This window comes from Oryctolagus cuniculus, chromosome 5, assembly GCF_964237555.1.
Source record: "Oryctolagus cuniculus chromosome 5, mOryCun1.1, whole genome shotgun sequence".
NCBI lineage: Eukaryota > Metazoa > Chordata > Mammalia > Lagomorpha > Leporidae > Oryctolagus > Oryctolagus cuniculus.
In genome coordinates, this window is record NC_091436.1 from 91,424,609 (window position 1) to 91,448,221 (window position 23,613).

The 23,613-nt window shown below is 37.7% G+C and overlaps 1 long non-coding RNA gene across 1 annotated transcript in view; it reads right to left on the reverse strand.

The window, feature by feature from the left end:
* Positions 1-8,957, reverse strand: part of LOC127493014 (uncharacterized) — a 38,013-nt gene extending 29,056 nt beyond the window's left edge. The window contains exon 1 of the long non-coding RNA XR_007922899.2: positions 8,816-8,957. This is a non-coding gene — a long non-coding RNA (uncharacterized lncRNA). The remainder of the gene's footprint in view (positions 1-8,815) is intronic.
* Positions 8,958-23,613: the final 14,656 nt, after the last annotated feature.

The window sequence follows — 23,613 nt, forward strand, 5'->3', positions numbered from 1 at the left end:
TAGGCTATATCAAGGCCAAAATCTCAAAACTCCATCTGGGTCTTCCATTCGGATGCCAAGGGACGAAGCGCTTGAATCACCATCTGCTGCCTTGCAGGATGCATTAGCAAGAAACTGGATTGGAAGTGGAGCAGCTAGGACTTGAAAAGGCACTCTGATAAGGAATGTGGAATGTCAAGCAGTGATTTAACCTGCTGTGCACAATGGCTACCCCATCTATTATTTTAAAAAACAGCTAATGCACAGTAGTGTGATGATATATGATAGTAAATATAAATTTACTATACGTTTTTCTAAAAATTTGAAAAGAGAAATTTGGAATTTTTTAACATAAAGAAAAATTAAATGCCAGAAATGATGAATATATTTACCCTGATTGGACATTATAAAATGTACACATGCAACAGAACATCACATTCCACCCCATGAATATGTACGAAATATGCCAGTTAGATTTTTAAAGTAAAACATTTCAAAAGGCAGAATAATTCAAGTGATAAAGAGGCACAATTGCATGCATTAAGAGAAAAGAGCTAATTTTGAGAGTTAAAGAATGACAAATACTTTAAAGTAGACAAGGGTGAAAGCTATGCCTTTGGGCTGAGAAACTTGTACATGGAAATAAAATACAATGAAGAAGTGTAGTGTGTTCTGGAATTGGGAGAATGGTGGTGTTAACTAATGCTAGCTGGTGATATAAAGTAAATAATGAGACTTCAAGGACAATTAGAGTCACATGGAAAGCACTTTGAACGCCTAGATGAAAAGGTTCAAACTTTGGGGGTCGCCTTGTGGCACAGCCGTTAAGCCATCGCCTGAGATGTCAGCGTCCCATATTGGTGCTAGTTCCGGTCGTAGCTGCTCCACTTCTGACTCAGCTCCCTGCTAATACGCCTGGGAAAGCAGCCGAAGATGGCCCAAGTGCCTGTTTCTTTGTACTCAGGTGGGAGGTCACAAAAAGCTCCTTGGCTTCCACTTGGCTCACCGCAGGCTGTTGCAGCCATCTGGGCAGTGAACCTGTGGATAGAAGATTACTTGCTCTCTGTCTTCCCTTTTCTCTCTGTAACTCTGCCTTTCAACTAAATAAATTCTAAAAAAATAAAAAAAGGTTCAGATGTCAGCAGTGGGAAGCAAACATTTAAGGAGAGTAGTAATCCTGGTTTGGGGTGGTGTGAATTATGATGCATAGAGCTGGATTTCCTGTTAACACAATTTGCAACTAAAACATGGTTTTCCCAATTCTGTATCTGTATGGTTAAATATAAGACCTTGGTCAGGAGAGAACAAAACCCTCACAAACTCAGTCTCTTTAAGAGAGCTCACTATTCCAACTGTCAGGATTGGGAGCACCCCAACATTGTTATTCCAGTTCTCTATCCCAGAGTTGAGGCAGTCACAGGTTTGGTAAATCTCTCCTAAAAATATGCCTCATTATTTCTTCTTACAGTTCTTTTCAGTGAAAAAGGAAAACAATAGCATAATACCTTTTTTGCAGACCACATTTCAGAAGAGACAACCATTAAACTCACATAACAAACAAACACAAAACCACAAAACGACATGTTCCTGAGTGACTGTGTGAGGGTAGGGAAGCTGTCCATAATCTGGAAACCTCCAAGTCTTCATTTTTTTTTCTGTGACAGGCAGAGTGGACAGTGAGAGAGAGAAAGGTCTTCTTTCCTTTGGTTCACCCTCCAAATGGCTGCTATGGGCGGCTCCCTGCGCTGATCCAAAGCCAGGAGCCAAGTATCTCCTCCTGGTCTCCTATGCGGGTGCAGGGCCCAAGCCCTTGGGCCATCCTCCACTGCCTTCCCCGGTCACAGCAGAGAGCTGGACTTGAAGAAGGACAACCAGGACAGAATCTGGCGCCCTGACCGGGACTAGAACCCGGGGTGCCAGTGCCACAGGCAGAGGATTAGCCTAGTGAGCCGCGGCGCCAGCCCAGAACAACTGCTTTTCTATCAAAGTGTTTGCTAATAAATTCCAAACCAACTTGAATGACCAAATGCACCTGATAAAAACTCCTTGCTAATTCATTGTACTATTTTCATACACCAGGATATTGGATTATTTTCAAATTGCTTTGTTAGAATTATTTATTGCATACATAGTAAATCATTAAAGTACTTAGCTAATGACATCTTCCATGGTAATACAAAGATTAATTTCAAATCAACACAGAAATTACAAGTTGAAAACAAAGTGAAGATTTATTAAAGTGGATGAAAGAGTTTCTTTGTAAATACTTAATGTGTCTTTGGTAAATCCCCTACCTATTATTATCTGATGAAATTGACTGGGACTAGAACCCGGGTGCCGGTGTAGCAGTCAGAGGATTAGCTTAGTGAGCCGCAGCGTCCGCCCCTAGTCTTCATTTTTAAAATGGGTGAGGATGAGACCAAAATGAGACAAAATGATAGGATTACTTTGAATTTGCAAACAACAATATATACTTTCTTAGTTGACAGTAGCAAAAGAAACACATTCAATAAAGGGAGTATCAACTTCTTTGTATTAATGTTAATTTCTTAGTAATAATATTAATATTAATTTTACTAGCTTTTAAGATATTTTTATAAAATAACATTATACTCACAGAACACAGAAGTTGAAACATCACTTTGAGTTTATATAATGTATTCTATCCTTGGCGGGCGCCGTGGCTCACTAGGCTAATCCTTTCCCTGCGGCGCCAGCTCTAGTTCCAGTTGGGGCGCAGGATTCTGTTCCAGTTGCCCCGTTCTAGTTCAGCTCTCTGCTGTGGCCTGGGAAGGCACTGGAGGATGGCCCAAGTGCTTGGGCCCTGCACCCGCATGGGAGACCAGGAGGAAGCACCCAGCTCCTGGCTTCGGTTCGATGTAGCTCCAGCCCTAGCGGCCATTTGGGGGTGAACCAACAGAAGGAAGACCTTTCTCTCTCTCTCTCTCTCTCTCTCACTGTCTAACTCTGCCTGTCAAAAAAAATTAATATATTCTATCCTCTCATTGTATTGTGAGGAAGACAGGAAATAAACTGTCACTTAGCTAAGAAGAAACCTGTTAATGAAAGTGGCAATACTGATTTGAAGTCAGAGGACTCAAATCACACTGCCTCATAAGACATTCTCTTGAGAGCTTCATTTCTCTGAAAAAAATCACCACATTGGCATGCCCAACTAATGCTTTTCCATTACTAGAATTCAAAGACTTATAATCTACCCCTAACATTTAAGTCCACATCTACTAGATATCAACATTTTCACTGTTCTTAACATAGTTGCCTATCTCTGAATAACAAGTATATTTAAAAGTAAAATTGTATAAAATTTAATTCCTTTATTATTTTTAAGATATAAATTTACCAAAAAAATCATGTGAAGTTACCAACTTTCAAAGGTCAAAGATGTTCTGTGTTTTCTTTTCTTTGGCTCCTGCCAGAAATGATAATCTCTTATATACGGAAAAGAATAAAATAAAAATTTAGAATGTTTCTATATCCCTAGAGATGTGTGCATGTGAGTATATATGTGTTTGCGTGTGTGCACGCACGTGTGTGTGTTTGTGAGGTTAATTTAAGTATCCATAAGTTATGTTCTGCTATTAGGATCAGAACTGAAAAGTGATGTTTGTGCTCAATTTTAGGATTAATCTTGTATTGATAAACAACCAGAAATGAAAAAAATCTTCTGGTAATGATATAACCCATTTTTAATCACTCTTCCACAGCCTGAATACAACTAGTGATTCTAAATGTGAAAGAATGGATTGAAATATGTCATGCCCTCTTATTTGGGAAAACACTGTTGGTCCATCTTTATTCTGTATATCAAGCTTTTACCAACAAAACCAATCAAAATGTGATATTTATGGATATTCACGTCAATCTGATCTTCATAAAAAGACCCTGTTTTGTTCAGAGTTTCTTCTTCACTTTATTCAAAGCCTTCAATCACTTCACATTTCCCCCAAAATAAATTTGATATTTTTTGAGCTCACATTCAAAACCATGACTATCAGTAGAAAAATTGCTTTCACATTTTTATTTCCAATATAAAACCTACCTCCTGGGCACACTGAATTCTGCCCCATTTTTAAAACACACCTTTCACTTTCCTTTGTCTGAGCTTTTGTTTGTATAATTTCTTTGAAGAGTGACAGAATCACTTCTTTTCTATTCCAGTCAACTACCTTGAGCTTGTGTCACAAATTTTGAAGCATGTGGAGATGCTTGAGAATTTGGGAAGCACAATACTTATAGGAATTCTCAGTTGATAATGTTCTTGCATTTCAGGTTAACAGAAAATCCATTTTGAAATATGCCAATATGGTAGTTCACTCTGAGTTTTCTCACTTTTGAAATGATATATTTTCATCTGGAAGAAAGGTTTAGTAAAAATAAAATAAAAAAGAAATAAATATTGCTTTTTTTTCTCAGCATAACTTGGTAACATCAAAACATCCATCTCTAATAGCTTGCTGGATTGATCAGCAGATGAAATCTGGTGAAACTGTCAGATTTTGCTTTTGAGAAATCCAACACAGTGAGTGGTTCAAGCAAATATTTACAGTTGTCATTCAGATCTGGAACAATCCCTCTATAATCTTGTCATTCATCATTATCAGCTCTGTATTTATCACCAGCCCTCCTACCAAATTGTGGGGAGCAACTCGGACTAGACTAAGTTACTGGAATTAAGACTTATTCTATGCATCTGCTCTCCCACAATATGGCGCTGGGAGAGAAGAAAACAGCTTCTACACAGCTGCCTCCAGTTCAGCCAATAAACTGTAGGACTTGCTCCTGATTGGAGGAGAGCAGCGTACTCAGCGTGTGGGCAGCCGAGTTGGGATTGGCGGAGGAGGACTATAAAGGAGGAGAGAGACGGCATGCACCAGGAACATCTAAGGGGAACATCTAAGGGGAACACCTGTGCAGCCCCCGAGAGAGCCGGCCGGCGGTGTGCCGCTCCCCTGCTGAAGTGGGGAATGTGGCAGGGGGAACCGCCCTTCCACGGAGGTGGAAGGGACAGTAGCCAACCCGGGAAGAACCAGCAGCAAACCCGGGGAGGGCCGAGCAGACGAAAGAACAGCGCAGGGTCCTGTGTCGTTCCTCCACGAAGACGGGGAGCGACATAATGGTGCCGTGACTCGGATATGAAGCCTAGGCAGGGCTTAGTGTCGTTCCTCCACGAAGACGGGGAGCGACACCAAATGTGTCATTTCATAATCATTTTAGTTTAACTCAGAATGTTGGGCCTCACAAAGGAAGTCTTCATTAAGCCATCTCCATCTAATGAACAGTAAATAGAAGACCATATGCCTGGAGATTCTTAAGTCCCCAAAACATTGGAATACGAAGGTGTGTATTTCATGGAGTACATGTTTACTGCACATTATTATAAAGTCTACCGAACATCCGAGGTAACACGCTTTGCCTGTTTTTATTTACTTTCCATAAGATATTGAGTGATCTAAAACTAAAATATAAATGGAGAAAATTTAAAATTTGTCACAAATAATAACATCATATCCCCAAATATATAAATTTAAATATAATGATCCTCCCTCAGTCTTTGATATATGAAAGCGGGTATCACTACAATTGGTATCTTGCACTGTTTTAAGTGCTGTACTAGTGGCAAATAATTATATTATGACATTTAATACTGTACTATTACAAAAAGAAGTCATGTAAAAGGACTTCCTGGACTTGTTTTAGTAATACTGAATTATTGCTTTAAATTTTCATGACCTTATGTATGCTCCATTAACCATCTGCTACATAGCATAACATATCAGTTATTCAGAGCTGCAAAGTCAAGATAAATGTATAAATTATGTACAGTGTGAAATAGCTTTGTTATGAAACAGAAACATATTCTAATTTAGATTCAAGTCCTGGCTGCTCCACTCCAATCCAGCTCCTTGCTAATGTGCCTGTGAAAACAGTGGAGGGTAGCTAAAGTACTGTGGCCCTTTCACCCACATGGGAGACCAGGAAGAAGCTCCTGGTTCCTGGCTTCAAATCGGCCAGCTCCAGATGTTGCAGCCATTTGGGGAATGAACCAGCAGATGGAAGCTCTCTCTCTCTCTCTTTCTCTGTAACTCTGTATTTCAAATAAAATAAATAAATCTTTTTAAAAATTGATTTAAGTAGCTTGTAAATTATTTTTCACTTAAAATACATCACACCAGTATCAAAGCCTAATGCTTTTATTTTTAACTACCGTAACATTTGATTCGAAAAAGCCTATTCATTTCTTGCAATTCAATGGTAATTCTTCAGTCTATCTATCTGCCTTTTGTCTTTGTTTTCATCTTATTAATGGTAATAATGCCCTCATATCACATTTGTGTAATGATATGCTTATTTATTTATTTATTTATTTTGACAGGCAGAGTGGACAGTGAGAGAGAGAGAGACAGAGAGAAAGGTCTTCCTTTTGCCATTGGTTCATGCTCCAATGGCCTCTGCGGCCGGCGGGCTGCGGCCGGCGTACCAGGCTGATCCGAAGCCAGGAGCCAGGTGCTTCTCCTGGTCTCCCATGGGGTGCAGGGCCCAAGGACCTGGGCCGTCCTCCACTGCACTCCTGGGCCACAGCAGAGAGCTGGACTGGAAGAGGGGCAACCAGGACAGAATCTGGCGTCCCAACCAGGACTAGAACCCGGTGTGCTGGTGCCGCAGGCGGAGGATTAGCCTATTGAGCTGAGGCCCCAGCCTAATGATATGTTTTTAATACCTTTGTCAGCAAGAATGATATATAAATTGTTGGATAAAGCACCCAGTCTTCATGGATTCCCCAGCTAGTGCCCAGGATGCCACAATTCATCAGAGTAGTCACTACCACAAAATGGCAGTATTGTCCGATCAATGTGTTGTGGCTGTTTAACCTCCGTGTTCTATAGTGCATGTTCTACATTGTAATTTGGGTAGGCTGAAGTGTAGTAAGAAAAAATATAAAGTTCTTATCTTTTGAACAAAACTGTAAAGGAATCATTTAGTGATTTGTTGTTTACTTCTGATTCTTTGATTAATTTTGGGTTAAGCCAGGGTGGGTAGGATGTCTATTGACTAATTTTTAGGCTTGTATTGTATGGCTATTCTGTATAATTTAGAAGACATCACTTTCCTCAATTTGTGCCTTATTTTCCATCTTGGCTGTTCTAAGTCAATGTTACTGGGAAATTTTTATTTAAGGATATTTTAACTGGCATAGAACTTAAAGTTATTAAATTCCATGCTCACCAGTGGATGTTATACTTTTCTTACCTTTTATATATTAACTTTTCAATTTCATCAGATAGTAACAGGTAGGGGATTTACCAAAGACACATTAAGTATTTACAAAGAAGCTCTTTCATCTGCTTTAGTAAATCTTCACTTTGTTTTTAATTTGTAATTTCTGTGTTGATTTGAAATTAATCTTTGTATTACCATGGAAGATGTCATTAGCTAAGTACTTTAATGATTTACTATGTATGCAATAAATAATTCTAACAAAGCAATTTGAAAATAATCCAATATCCTGGTGTATGAAAATAGTACAATGAATTAGCAAGGAGTTTTTATTAGGTGCATTTGGTCATTCAAGTTGGTTTGGAATTTATTAGCAAACACTTTGATAGAAAAGCAGTTGTTCTGGACTGGTGCCGTGGCTCACTAGGCTAATCCTCTGCCTGCAGCACCGGCACACCAGGTTCTAGTCCCGGTCGGGGCGCCAGATTCTGTCCTGGTTGCCCCTCTTCAAGTCCAGCTCTCTGCTGGTCCCAGGAAGGCAGTGGAGGATGGCCCAAGGGCTTGGGCCCTGCACCTGCATGGGAGACTGGTGGAGGCGCCTGGCTCCTGGCTTCAGATCAGCGCCGGCCTCAGTGGCCATTGGAGGGTTAACCAACGGAAAAGGAAGACCTTTCTCTCTGTCTCTCTCTCTCACTGTCCACTCTGCCTGTCAAAAAAAAAAAAAAAAAAAAAAAAAAGGAAAGCAGTTGTTCTGAAACACAGTTTCAAAAAATGAGACCAATTGGGGAAATTTGAAAAAGTACTGGGCCTTGCTTCATAGCAATTTGTTCTGAATTTCTTGAAATTTAAGTAGAGAAACAATGTAGATTTAACATTAACAAAATTGATTTATTTCATTATTGTCTAGAGATTTTAAGGCAGTAGTCTCAAAACTTTACTGCAATTTAGAACGAGGTGTGTGATCTTAAAAAAAAAAAAAAACTATTGATAACTTAATTTCCTCCAACACGTTCTGATTCAGTTCGTGTCAGGTGGAACACAAGCATGGAGTTTTGTAGTCTCCTAATCAGCTGCTAACGTGAAGCACACTTTGAAGACTACTGAACCAAAGACTGCTGCTTCTGTTGGCATATGTAATCAATCGTTGGGATCCTTGAAGGACTGGTTCTGGGAACCAACTGCTTGCAATATGTCAAAATCCACAGATGGCAAAGATCCTTATATACAATGGTAGAGTATTTGCATATAATCTACGTACTTCCTCCCATATACTTCAAATAACCTCTAGATTATCTGTATACCCAACACAAGGTAAGTGCTGAGTAAATAGCTATCATAGGAACCAATTGCTTGCAGGATGTCAAACATTACAGATGTCAAACTCCTTTTATAAAATGGCATAGTATTTGCATATAACCTACACACCTCCTCCCATATATTTCAAATAACCTCCATTTTATCTTTATACCCAGTGAAAGGTAAACACCTTGTAAATAGATGTTATAAACCAACTACTTGCAGGGCAGGATGTCAAAACCCACAGATCCTGACATCCATTATATAAAAGGGCATAGTATTTTCATATAACCTACACACTTACTCTCATGCTTTAAATGACCTCTAGATTATATATAATACAGTGTTGCAGTGGATTCGTTTCTTGGAGGAGGAGCGTGGTGGGGGCAAGAGGCGCAGAGTCAACACACAGACCCCGGGAGTCAGGTGAAAGCAGGCCTGAGGCAAGCAGCCTGCAGATTTGTTTATTTCGGTTGCTACAACAGCTTATTTAGCCAAGGCAGCCAATCCGGTCAAGGGGCGGTCTATACCCTAACCAATCACACACTGTTGCCAGGCAGTTTCTGAAGCCATCCAATCACAGCCTGTTGCCAGGAAGATTCTGCTGTCATGTGGTTTCCAAAACCATCCAATCACAGCCTGTTGCCAGGCAGTTTCTGTTGCCAGCAACCATCTTGGCATGGCCTTCTCATTCCACCACAATACACAATGCAAGATAAATACTTTATAAACAGATGTTATACTATATTGTTAGGAAACAGTAACAAGAAAAAAAATCTGTCTATATCAGTATGCACACAAATTTTTATCTAATATTGTAATATATTGAAATCAAAGATTCATGAATCCAAGAATATGGAAGTCTGACTATATTTTATATTTTATAATAATTGCAAATTAAAATTTTGAAAGTATAAAATGGCTATCCAGTGACCTCTGAAAATAAACAGGAAATGGAAATGCACAGAATGAAATATTCTAGATTTTAGCTAAAATATTGTGTCCGGTAAGGTGCATAAAGTATCATTCCTTCAGACAAATACACATATATGTCATTGTTTTTGCAGGTAACTTCTAGCACATTTGTGATCTGGATTATCCAAACAATTGGAGATTTGGTAGCTGTCAACGTTAAACCCATTTACTTCATAAGTTTGCTGCCAGTTCACCTGGTTATTATTTTTAATGCTTGATTTGAAATTTCAAGAGTAAATTCAGATTTGCTAATGCCAAAGAATGAGTTGGTTTGTTTTTTAAAAATTGATATTAATATAAAGAGAACAGATTTCCTAATAAAATTAGAGATGAAAAAAGAAATGTAATAATAGATATCACAGAAATAAATAGAATCATCAGAAATTACTACAAGGAGCTGTATGACAACAAACTAGAAAACCTATAAGAAATGGATAGATTCCTGGATGCATACAACCTATCTAAATTAAGCCATGAAGACAGAAAACCTAAACAGACCCATTACCAAGATGGAAATTGAATCAGTAATAAATACCCTCTCAACAAAAAGTCCGGAACCAGATGGTTTCACTGCTGAATTTTAACATTTAAAAAAGAACTAACTCAATTTCTTCTCAATTTATACAAAACAATTGAAAGATAGGAAATCCTCCCAAATTCTTTCTTTGAAGCAAGCATCACCATAATTCCTAAACCCAGAGAGACGCAATAGAGAAAGAGAACTACAGACCAATTTCACTGATGAACATAGATGCAAAATTCTTCCACAAAATTCTGGTCAATCAAATTCAACAACACCTCAGAGAGATCATTCACCTGGACCAAGTGGGATCTATCCCTGATATGCAGGGATGGTACAACATTCACAAATCAATCAATGTGATACATCACATTAAAAACTGCAGAAGAAAAACCATATGATTATCTCAATAGATGCAGAGAAAGGATTTGATAAAATACAACACTTTCATGATGAAAACCCTAAGCAAATTGGGTATAAAAGGAATATTCTTCAACACAATCAAGGTAATATATGACAAACCTATGACCAGCATCTTATTGAATGGGAAAAGTTATAAGCTCTCCCACTGAGATCTGGAAAAGCAGAAAAAGATTTCCACTCTCGCGGTTGTTATTCAATATTGTCCTGGAAGTTTTAGTCAGAGCCAACAGGCAAGAAAAAGAAATCAAAGGGATTCAAATTGGGAAAGAGGAAGTCAAACTATTTGCAGATGACATGATTCTATATATCAGGAATCCAAATGACTCCACAGAGACTGTTGAAATTCATAGGAGAATTTGGTAAAGTTGCAGGATGCAAAATTAATAAACAAAAATGAAATGCCTTTTTATGCAGAGGCAATACCATGACTGAGAAAGAGCTTCTAAGATCAATCCCATTCATAAAAGCTACAAAGAAGATCAAATACCTTGTGATAGATTTAACCAAGGATGCCAAAGATCTCTACAATGAGAATTACAAAACATTAAAGAAAGAAAAAGAAGATACAAAAATATGGAAAAACCATCCATGTTCATGGATTGGAAGAATCAATATAATTGAAAGGTCCATTTACAGATTCAATGCAATACCAATCAAAATACCAAAGACATTCTTCTCAGATACAGAAAGAATGATGCTGAAATTCATATGACCAATGAGCTAAAACCAATCCCCAGAGCAAGGACAGTCTCTTCAACAAATGCTACTGGGAAAACAGGATTTCCACATGCAGAAGTAACAAGCAGGATCCCTACCTTATGCCTTGTACAAAAATCCATTCAAATTGGATTAGAAACCTAAATCCATGAATTTTGATACCATTGAATTATAGGAGAACATTGGGGAAACTCTGCAAGACACTGGCATAGACAAAGAGTTTTTGGGAAAGACCCCGGATGCACAGGCAATCATAGTCAAAATTAAAATATGGGATTACATCAAATTGAGAAGAGTCTGTACTGAAAAAGAAACAAGAAAGTGAAGAGGAAACCAACAAAAAAGGAGAAAATATTTGCTGATAAAAGATTAATTGATTGATAAAAATTAATAACCAGAATAGACAAAGAGATCAAGAAACTCCACAACAACACAAACTACCCAGTTAAGAAATGGGGCCGGCGCCGCGGCTCACTAGGCTAATCCTCCGCCTAGCGGCACCGGCACACCGGGTTCTAGTCCCGGTCGGGGCGCCGGATTCTGTCCCGGTTGCCCCTCTTCCAGGCCAGCCCTCTGCTGTGGCCAGAGAGTGCAGTGGAGGATGGCCCAGGTGCTTGGGCCCTGCACCCCATGGGAGACCGGGAAAAGCACCTGGCTCCTGGCTCCTGCCATGGGATCAGCGCGGTGCGCCGGCCGCAGCGCGCCGGCCGCGGCGGCCATTGGAGGGTGAACCAACGGCAAAAGGAAGACCTTTCTCTCTGTCTCTCTCTCTCACTGTCCACTCTGCCTGTTAAAAAAAAAAAAAAAAAAAAAAAAAAAGAAATGGGCTAAGGACTTAAGCAGACATTTTTCAAAGGAGGAAGTCCAAATGGCAAACAGACGAATGGAAAAATGTTTAGAATCACTAGCCATCAGAAAAATGTAAATCAAAACAATAATGAGGTTTCACCTCACCCTAGTTAGAATGGTTCTTATAGAGAAATCAACAAACAACAAATGCTGGAAAGGATGTGGGGAAAAGGTACGCTAATTTACTGTTGGGGGGAATGTAAACTAGTAAAACCACTATGGATTTTGGTATTGAGATAACTCAAAAATCTGAATATAGACCTACCATATGACTCAGCCATCTCACTCCTGGGAATTTACCCAGGGGAAATAAATCAGCAAATAAAAGAGTTATCTGCACCTCAATGTTTATTGCATCTCAATTCACAATAGCTAAGACATGTAATCAGCCTAAATGTCCATCAACTGAACACTGGATAAATAAATTATGGAATATGTACTCTATATTGGAAAAACCCGGAAAGATATAGGTACCGGCAATGACTTCGTGGAAAACATCCCAGAAGCACAGGCAGTCAAGGCCAAAATTAACATTTGGGATTGCATCAAATTGATAAGTTTCTGTACTGTATTCTGCTGGAAACACTACAATAAGTCAGTTCCCAAGTACAAATATCATATAATTTCTCTGATATATGGTAGTTAATACAGAACACAAAAAATTCTGTAGGAATGACGTTGACATCTTGTGACCTTTGTACTCTGAACTTTATACTTTTTACATGTTGATATTATGATTAGCGGTGCATTAAGCCTGTGATAACGGAGTACATTGAAATTACATTTTTTAAAAATTATAGAAAAAAGGCAGGAAGGAGAATAAGGGAGGAATACACGGAGGGAGAAAATTGTCCCAATGAAATATATAAAATCTTTCCCAAGTAATTGCTTCTCAAACTGTCAATCACACTACTAAAATTTCCTTTTGGGTGCTCTATTAGTTATCACAGATCACAGAGAACATATAATATTGTCTCTTTGGGACTGGCTTACTTCACTAAGTATGATGTTTTCCAGATTTTTCATTTTGTTGCAAATGACCAGATTTCTTTCTTTCTTTTATTTTTTTTAACTTTTATTTAATGAATATAGATTTCCAAAGTACAGCTTATGAATTACAATGGCTTCCCCCACGTAATGTCCCTCCCACCAACAACCCTCCCTTTTCCCACTCCCTCTCCCCTTCCATTCACATCAAGATTCATTGTCGATTCTCTTTATATACAGAAGATCAGTTTAGCATAGTAAAGATTTCAACAGTTTGCTCCCGCACAGAAACATAAAGTGAAAAATACTGTTTGAGTACTAGTTATAGCATTAAATCTCAATGTACAGCACACTAAGGACAGAGATCCTACATGAGGAATAAGTGCACAGTGACTCCTGTTGTTGACTTAACAAATTGACACTCTTATTTATGGCACCAGTAATCACCCTAGGCTCTTGTCATGAGCTGCCAAGGCTATGGAAGCCCCCTGAGTTCATTGACTCTGATCATATTTAGACAAGGCCATGGTCAAAGTGGAAGTTCTCTCCTCCCTTCAGAGAAAGGTACCTCCTTCTTTTATGGACTATTCTTTCCACTGGGATCTCATTTGCGGAGATCTTTCATTTAGGGTTTTTTTTTTTTCCCCAGAGTGTCTTGGCTTTCCATGCCTGAAATACTCTCATGGGCATTTCAGCCGGATTCGCATGCCTTAAGGGCTGACTCTGGGGCCAGAGTGCAGTTTAGGACATCTGCCATTCTATGGGTCTGCTGTGTATCTCACTTCCCATGTTGGATCATTCTCTCCCTTTTTGATACTATCAGCTAGTATTTGCAGACACTAGTCTTGTTTATGTGATCCCTTTGGTTCTTAGTCCTATCATTATGATCAATTGTGAACTGAAATTGATCACTGGGACTAGTGAGATGGCATTGGTACATGCCACCTTGATGGGATTGAATTGGAATCCCCTGGTATGTTTCTAACTCTACCATTTGAGGTAAGTCAGCTTGAGCATGTCCCGAATGCACATCTCTTCCCTCTCTTATTCCCACTCTTACATTTAACAGCGATCACTTTTCAGTTAAGTTTCAGCACTTAAGAATAATTGTGTATTGATTACAGTATTCCACCAAAAGTATTAAGTAGAACAAACAAACAAAAAATACTAAGAGGGATAACATATTAAGCAGTTCATCAACAGTCAGGGTGAGGGCTGATCAAGTCACCGTTTCTCATAGTGTTCATTTCACTTTAACGTGTTTCCTTTTTGGTGCTCAGTTAGTTGTCACCTATCAGGGAGAACATATGGTATTTGTCCCTTTGGGATTGGCTTAATTCACTCAGCATAATGTTTTGCAAATTCCTAACAGGGATCACTTTTCAGTTAAAATTTAAACACCTAAGAATAATTGTGTGTTAATTACAGAGTTCAACCAATCGTACTAGAACAAAAAAAAAATACTAAAATGGATAAAGTATTACATTGTACATCAACCGTCAGGACAAGAGCTGATCAAGTCGCTGTTTCTCATAATGTCCATTTCATTTCAACAAGTTTCCCCTTTGGTGCTCAGTTAGTTGTCGCTGATCAGGGAGAACATATGATATTTGTCCCTTTGGTGCTGGCTTAATTCACTCAGCATGATGTTTTCCAAATTCCCTCATCTTGTTGCAAATGACTGGGTTTCGTTGTTTTTGACTGCTGTATAGTATTCTATAGAGTACATATCCCATAATTTCTTTATCCAGTCTACTGTTGATGGGCATTTGGGTTGGTTCCAGGTCTTAGCTATTGTGAATTGAGCTGCAATAAACATTAATGTGCACGCTGCTTTTTTGTTTGCCAATTTAATGTCCTTTGGGTAAATTCCAAGTAGTGGGATGGCTGGGTTGAATGGTAGGGTTATCTTCAGGTTTCTGAGTAATCTCCAGACTGACTTCCACAGTGGCTTAACCAATTTGCATTCCCACCAACAGTGGGTTAGTGTCCCTTTTTCCCCACATCCTTGCCAGCATCTATTGTTGGTAGATTTCTGAATGTGAGCCATTCTCACTGGGGTGAGGTGGAACCTCACTGTGGTTTTGATTTGCATTTCCCTGATTGCTAGTGATCTTGAACATTTTTTCATGTGTCTGTTGGCCATTTGGATTTCCTCTTTTGAAAAATGTCTATTGAGGTCCTTGGACCATCTCTTAAGTGGGTTGTTTGTGTTGTTGTTGTGGAGTTTCTTGATTTCTTTGTAGATTCTGGTTATCAACCCTTTATCAGTTGCATAGTTTGCAAATATATTTTCCCATTCTGCACGTGGAAATCCAATTTTCCCAGCACCATTTATTGAATAGACTGTCCTTACTCCAGGGATTGGTTTTCGATCCTTGATCAAATATGAGTTGTCTGTAGATGCTTGGATTGATTTCTGGTGTTTCAATTCTGTTCCATTGGTCTGTCCATCTGTTTCTGTACCAGTACCATGCTGTTTTGATTACAACTGCCCTGTAGTATGTCCTGAAATCTGGTATTGTGATGTCTCCGGCTTTGTTTTTGTTGTACAAGATTGCTTTAGCTATTCGAGGTCTCCTGTGTCTTCATATGAATTTCAGCATCATTTTTTCCAGATGAGAAGAAGGTCTTCGGTATCTTGATTGGTATTGCATTGAATCTAAAAATTGCTTTTGGGAGAATGGACATTTTGATGATATTGATTCTTCCAATCCATGAGCATGGAAAATTTTTCCATTTCTTGGTATCCTCTTCTATTTCTTTCTTTATCATGTTTTGATTTTTGGATGATAGCCATTCTAACTGGAGTGAAATGTGTCTCATTGTGGATTTTATTGGCATTTCCCTGATGGCTAGTGATCCTAAGCATTTTTTTGTTTGTCTGTTGTCCATTTTTATTTCAACCTTTGAAAAATGCCTGTTCATGTCTTTTGTGCATTTCTTAACTGGATTATTTGTTTTGTTGCTGTTAGGTTTCTTGACCTTTTTATAGATCCTGGACATTAACCCTTTATCAGTTACATAGTTTGCAAATATTTTCTACCATTCTGTCAGTTGCCTCTCCACACTAGAGGCTTTTTTTCTTTTTCTTTAACTGCTATAATACTAATAAAGGCTTAAAGATGGAGTGGTTATATTCAGGTTAGGAATGAGATGAAAGAAATTTCATCTAGGTTAATAAATTTAGTTGGGGGGAGGGCTGGCTCTGTGGCGCAGTGGGTTAATCTTCCACCTGCAGTGCCACCATCCCATATGGGCACCGGTTCTAGTCCTGGCTACTCCTTTTACATTCCAGCTCTCTGCTATGGTGTGGGAAAGCAATGGAGGATGACCCAAGTCCTTGGGCTCCTGCACCCATGTGGGAGACCTGGAAGAAGCTCCTGGCTCCTGGCTTTGGTTTGGCACAGTTCTTGCTGTAGTGGCCATTTGGGGAGTGAACCAACAGAAGGAAGATCTTTTCTCTGTCTCTACCTCTCGCTGTCTGTAACTCTACCTCTCAAATAAAATAAATAAAATCTTTTAAAAAATTTAGTTGGGATATGGATAGAGTATTACTCCTGTGGCTTTATGAAAACCAACATTTTGCATAGATAGAAGCACTGAAGGGTAATTGTAGTACTAGTCTGAAAACAACATGTGCAACTTGCAATTGAGAGTAAAATAGCCTTACACAACTCAGAAATTATCACATTTTTGTCTTTGGAAATAAGTTGCCATCCCATTTCCCCCCATTTCTTAATTCAACACAATTAAGAGATACAAACACCTAGACCTCCATACCAAGAGGTTCTAGACACACTAACACGAGTTGTCTAAGTAATCCAATCTCTTTTTTTTTTCAGATGTACTTATTTGAAAGGCAGAGTTAGAAACGGAGGCGTTAGGGAGGGGAGAAAGAGAGAAACCTATGTTATAGTTCACTCCCCAAATGGCCACAATGGCTGGGATTAGCCAGGCTGAAGCCAGGAGCCAAGAATTCCATTCATTTTCTCATCTGGGTGACAGGAACTCAAATACTCGGGCCTTTATCTGCTGCTTTCATGGAGGCATTATCAGGGAACTGTACCAGAAGTGGAATAGCTAGGACATGAACTGGTGCCTCTATGAGATATTGGTGACACAGACAGCTACTTAAGCCCTGTGCCGCAATGCCAGCCCCAATAAATCCATATTCTATGAAAGCTCTTAGGTTATTTTTACTGCTCTAAACTATTTCAATGCATATAATAAAAATATATATCAAAACCACTCCCTCAATTACCAATGATTCAACTTAACATTTTTCAAATTTATAGTGCTATCAAAGTACTCAATAAATATTATATTTCAAATTTTGAATTTTAGTCTTTTCTGGGGCTAATAATATGTATTATTATACTCATGATTCTGGGTAGTACCAGTGAGCTCCAACTCAGTCAAATGATCATGAGGGTAGGCAAACAACCCTCTACAGTGCACTGTGAAGCCAGCTATGTTTGGCACATTAGATGTGTCAATTGTATTTTCACCTCATAATAGTTTCCTCTTAGGATAGGCTTAGCAGGGTACAACTACATTTAAAGTTAAGAGACATCTATATGTTTTATATATTTTTGTTTGTTTAGTTTGCATTGATTCTATTTTGAAAAATGTTGCTATTAACATCCTTAAATGGATTCTCTGTGTTCTTTGGAAGGTCTCTTTGATGCAATTGCCTAGGAATGTAATGTCTACAATATGTCCTATGCAAATCTTCGTCTATACTAGATACTTGTCTATTGTGTTTCAAATTAGTTGTACTAATTTGATATTCAAGTAGCAGTTTATAATTTTACATCCCTTGATAACCTTTTATTTTGTTGGCATATTTTTAATTGTTTGCCTTTACCCGGTTGTGGATTTAATTTTCATTTCCTTGATTACTAGAAAAGTCAGATTTCTTTTATTTATATATCACAATTCTGATTTCCCCATTTTTTAAATTTTTGCTCTCAAACATTATCCCACATACTTTGTCTAAAATAAAGAGGATATCATATAGAGTGCCATAACTGTAACTTCTGAATGTCTTCCAGTTTGCAATCTCCTTATTTATTTTATAATAGAACTATCTATTTTTGCTGAATAAATTTCCAGCTGCAAATATTACAATATAATGCTACTTCTTTTTGTAAAATGTACCATGATCTTAATAAGTGCTAACAATAAATGTAAGCAGTCATGTTGCATGTAACTAATGCCTCTTAAAATATCAAGGGTCTCTCTTTTAGTATCTATTCAATAAGTTGCAATTCGCAACAAACATCCCCAATATAAACAACTATGAAAGTGAATTGAATAACAGGATGTCTGGTTACAGATATTGAAATAAAAAATTGTGATCCCGATGAGAATGCAAAGGAGACAAACACAATAATTGCCCTAGATCTCTATCTGGAAGTACTTTCTAATTGAAGCAGGACAAGAAAATTTGAACAGAGACTAGCTGGATGAACTTCAGTAGAGATTTGAAAGGCATAGTGTTTGAGAGCAATGAGATATATAAAAAGGAACCATAGAAATCTGCATGGAATTCTTGAATCACTGGTTGAATATCAATCTACAGGCACATAGGTTGATTCTCCACCAGATGAGACAAATAACAATTATTGAGAACTAAAACTGGAATAATGTAGAGTAAAATGCTATGCATCAGTAAAAATTGAAAAAATGCCTGTATACACAAAGACACTGATATGTGAGAAAGAAATGAGGCACAAAAGAATACATACTGCATGATTCTACTTACATGGAATTTTAAAATAGGCGATACTAATCTATACTATACTAAAAGTTCCCCAGCCAAAAGGCCCAGGACTCAATAGCCTAACTGATAATTTATAGCAAACATCTAAGGGGAACAAATATCAAAATCAAAATTGAAGAGGAACACTTTGAAACTCATATGTATGTATTTATATACATATATACATATATATATATATATATATATCCCTGAAGACTCTACCAGATGACTTTCAGATCAAATAAATAATACAAAAATAACACAAAAATCAGAATCATTTCTATACACTATATTAAATTAATTGAAAAGGAAATCAAGATGCTATTCTTAATAGATAAGAATTATTTAGGGAAAATTGAAAAAGAAGAATAATACTATAAAATTTGATAAGAAACTTAAGGAGAAATAAATTAACTGTTCATGGGTTGGAAGAATGAATATTAAAATGTCCATACTATTCAAATCAATATAAAATTCAATAGAATCCATATCAAAATATCAATAACATCATTCAAAAAATGCAAAATAAAAAAACCTAAAGTCCCTAGTCAAGCAAAAAGATCCCTCAAGTAGCCAAAGCAATCTTGAAAAAAAAATTGCAAAGTTGATGCATCACACTACCTGACTTCAAAATATGCTGCAAAGCTATAGTAACTAAAACAGTTGGTACTGGTTAAAAAAAAAGGTACATCCACCAATGCAAGAAAATAAAGAGCCCAGAAATAAATCTACAGGTTTTCAGACAAATTATTTAATGTCCACAAACATACCGAGAGCACACTGAGAGTGGACAGTGTGTTCAATAAATGAAGTTGCTAAAATAAGATATATGCATGATATAATGAAATTAGTCCCCTATATTGCACTAATTTAAAAATAAAGTCAAAATGTATTAAGAGTTAAATGCGAGGCCAGAAACTATAAAACTATTGGAAGAAAGCATAAAGGGAAAACTAAAGAACATTGGTCTAGTCAAAAATGCTTTTGGATATGATACCAAGAGCACTAGCAACAAAAGCAAAGATAGACATGGGATTAAACCAAACTAAAAAACTTCTGTACAGCATATAATTAATCAACAGAATAAAAAGACAACCTGTAGAATGAAAAAGCATTGCAAGCCAACTTTTTAAAAGCAATTCATAACCAAAATATAAAAATTCATCCAATAAATTAGTAGTAAGAAAATGAAAAAAATTATCAAAAATGCACAAAGGACTTGAACAGAGATTTCTTGATGGAAGATATAAAAATGGCCAATCGTTACGACAAAAAGGGGCTTATTATCACCAATCACTAGGGAAATAGAATGAAAATCACAGATGCTACCTAACTCCTGTTTCAATGGCCATAATCAAAAGACAAACATTAGTAAGTGTTGGCAAGGATGCCGAGAAAAGTAAAATTGTGTACTTTTTTATTAGGAAGAAAAATTAGTATAACCATTATAGAAAATAGTATGGAGGTTCCTCAAACATTAAAAGATAGAACTATCGGGGTCGGCACTGTGGCACACTAGGTTAATCCGCTACAGAGAAATCCTAGTACAGGAAGCTAACAGAACCCCTAATAAACATGACCAAAGATATCCTCACCACGACACGTTGTAATTAACTCTCCACAGTGAAACATAAAGAAAAGATCCTAAAACGTGCAAGAGAGAAACGTCAGATTACTCTCAGAGGATCTCCAATCAGACTTACAGCTGACTTCTCATCAGAAACCCTACAAGCTAGGAGGGAATGGCGAGATATAGCCCAGGTACTAAGAGAGAACAACTGCCAGCCCAGAATATTATATCTTGCAAAGCTATCATTTGTGAATGAAGGTGAAATGAAGACTTTTCATAGCAAACAGAAATTGAAAGAATTTGTCGCCACTCGTCTAGCCCTGCAAAAGATGCTTAAAGATGTGTTGCACACAGAAACACAGAAACACGGTCATCAATATGAAAGAAGGTAAAGGAAGGAAACCTCACAGCAAAAGATCACAGGGAATTCAAAGCATATATTAAAAATTATTTTTGGCAAATGGCAGGCTGAAGTTACCACTTATCATTAGTCACATTGAACGTGAATGGCCTGAACTATCCAGTTAAAAGACAGATTGGCTGATTGGGTTAAGGAACAAAACCCATCTATTTGCTGCTTACAAGAAACACATCTTTCCAACAAAGATCCATACAGACTGAAAGTGAAAGGCTGGAAAAATATATACCATGCCAACAGAAATGAAAAAAGAGCGGGCGTAGCCATCTTCATATCGGACAACATAAACTTTACCACAAAAACTGTTAAGAGAGACAAAGAGGGACACTATATAATGATTAAGGGATCAATTCAACAGGAAGATATAACAATTATCAATGTATATGCACCTAACTACAGGGCACCAGTTTATCTAAAAGATTTGTTAAGGGACTTAATGGGAGACTTAGACCCCAATACAATAGTACTGGGGGACTGCAATACTCCACTCTCAGAAATAGACATTTCAACAGGACAGAAGCTCAACAAGGATACAGTAGATTTAAACGACACTATAGCCCAAATGGATCTAACAGATATATACAGAACTTTCAATCCTACAGCTAAAGATTTTACATTCTTCTCAGCAGTACATGGAACCTTCTCTAGGATTGACCACATACTAGGCCATAAAGCAAGTCTCAGCAAATTGAAAAGAATTAGAATCATACGATGCAGCTTCTCAGACCATAAAGGAATGAAGTTGGAAATTAGCAACTCAGGAATCCCTAGAGCATACGCAAACACATGGAGATTGAACAACATGCTCCTGAATGAACAATGGGTCATAGAAGAAATTAAAAGAGAAATCAAAAATGTTTTGGAAGTAAATGAGGATAACAGCACAACATACCAAAACTTATGGGATGCAGCAAAAGCAGTGTTAAGAGGAAAGTTTATATCAATAGGTGCCTACATCAAGAAATTGGAAAGGCACCAAATAGATGAGCTTTCAATTCACCTCAAGGATCTAGAAAACCTACAGCAAACCAGACCCAAATCTAGTAGGAGAAGAGAAATAATTGAAATCAGAGAAGAAATCAACAGGATTGAATCCAAAAAAAACATTACAAAATATCAGCCAAACGAGGAGCTGGTTTTTTGAAAAAATAAACAAAATTGACACCCCATTGGCCCAACTAACTAAAAAAAGAAGAGAAAAGACCCAAATCAATAAAATCAGAGATGAAAAAGGAAACATAACAACAGACACCACAGAAATAACAAGAATCATCAGAAATTACTACAAGGACTTATATGCCAGCAAACAGGGAAACCTATCAGAAATGGATAGATTCCTGGACATATGCAACCTACCTAAATTGAACCAGGAAGACATCGAAAACCTAAACAGACCCATAACTGAGACAGAAATTGAAACAGTAATAAAGGCCCTCCCAACAAAGAAAAGCCCAGGACCAGATGGATTCACTGCTGAATTCTACCAGACATTTAAAGAAGAACTAACTCCAATTCTTCTCAAACTATTCAGAACAATCGAAAAAGAGTGAATCCTCCCAAATTCTTTCTATGAAGCCAGCATCACCTTAATTCCTAAGCCAGAAAAAGATGCAGCATTGAAAGAGAATTACAGACCAATATCCCTGATGAACATAGATGCAAAAATCCTCAATAAAATTCTCGCCAATAGAATGCAACAACACATCAGAAAGATCATCCAACCAGACCAAGTGGGATTTATCCCGGGTATGCAGGGATGATTCAGTGTGCGCAAAAAAATCAATGTGATACACCACATTAACAGACTGCAGAAGAAAAACCATATGATTATCTCAATAGATGCCGAGAAAGCATTTGATAAAATACAACACCCGTTCATGATGAAAACTCTAAGCAAACTGGGTGTGGAAGGAACATTCCTCAATACAATCAAAGCAATTTATGAAAAACCCACAGCCAACATCCTATTGAATGGGGAAAAGTTGGAAGCATTTCCACTGAGATCTGGTACCAGACAGGGATGCCCACTCTCACCACTGCCATTCAATATAGTTCTGGAAGTCCTAGCCAGAGCTATTAGGCAAGAAAAAGAAATTAAAGGAATACAAATTGGGAAGGAAGAACTCAAACTATCCCTCTTTGCAGATGATATGATTCTTTATTTAGGGGACCCAAAGAACTCTACTAAGAGACTATTGGAACTCATAGAAGAGTTTGGCAAAGTAGCAGGATAATAAATCAATGCACAAAAATCAACAGCCTTTGTATACACAGACAATGCCATGGCTGAGGAAGAACTTCTAAGATCAATCCCATTCACAATAGCTACAAAAACAATCAAATACCTTGGAATAAACTTAACCAAGGACGTTAAAGATCTCTACGATGAAAATTACAAAACCTTAAAGAAAGAAATAGAAGAGGATACCAAGAAATGGAAAAATCTTCCATGCTCATGGATTGGAAGAATCAATATCATCAAAATGTCCATTCTCCCAAAAGCAATTCATACATTCAATGCGATACCAATCAAGATACCGAAGACCTTCTTCTCAGATCTGGAAAAAATGATGCTGAAATTTATATGGAGACACAAGAGACCTCGAATAGCTAAAGCAATCTTGTACAACAAAAACAAAGCCTGAGGCATCACAATACCAGATTGCAGGACATACTAAAGGGCCATAGTAATCAAAACAGCATGGTACTGGTACAGAAACAGATGGATAGACCAATGGAACAGAATTGAAACACCAGAAATCAATTCAAACATCTACAGCCAACTCATACTTGATCAAGGATCCAAAACCAATCCCTGGAGTAAGGACAGTCTATTCAATAAATGGTGCTGGGAAAATAGGATTTCCACATGCAGA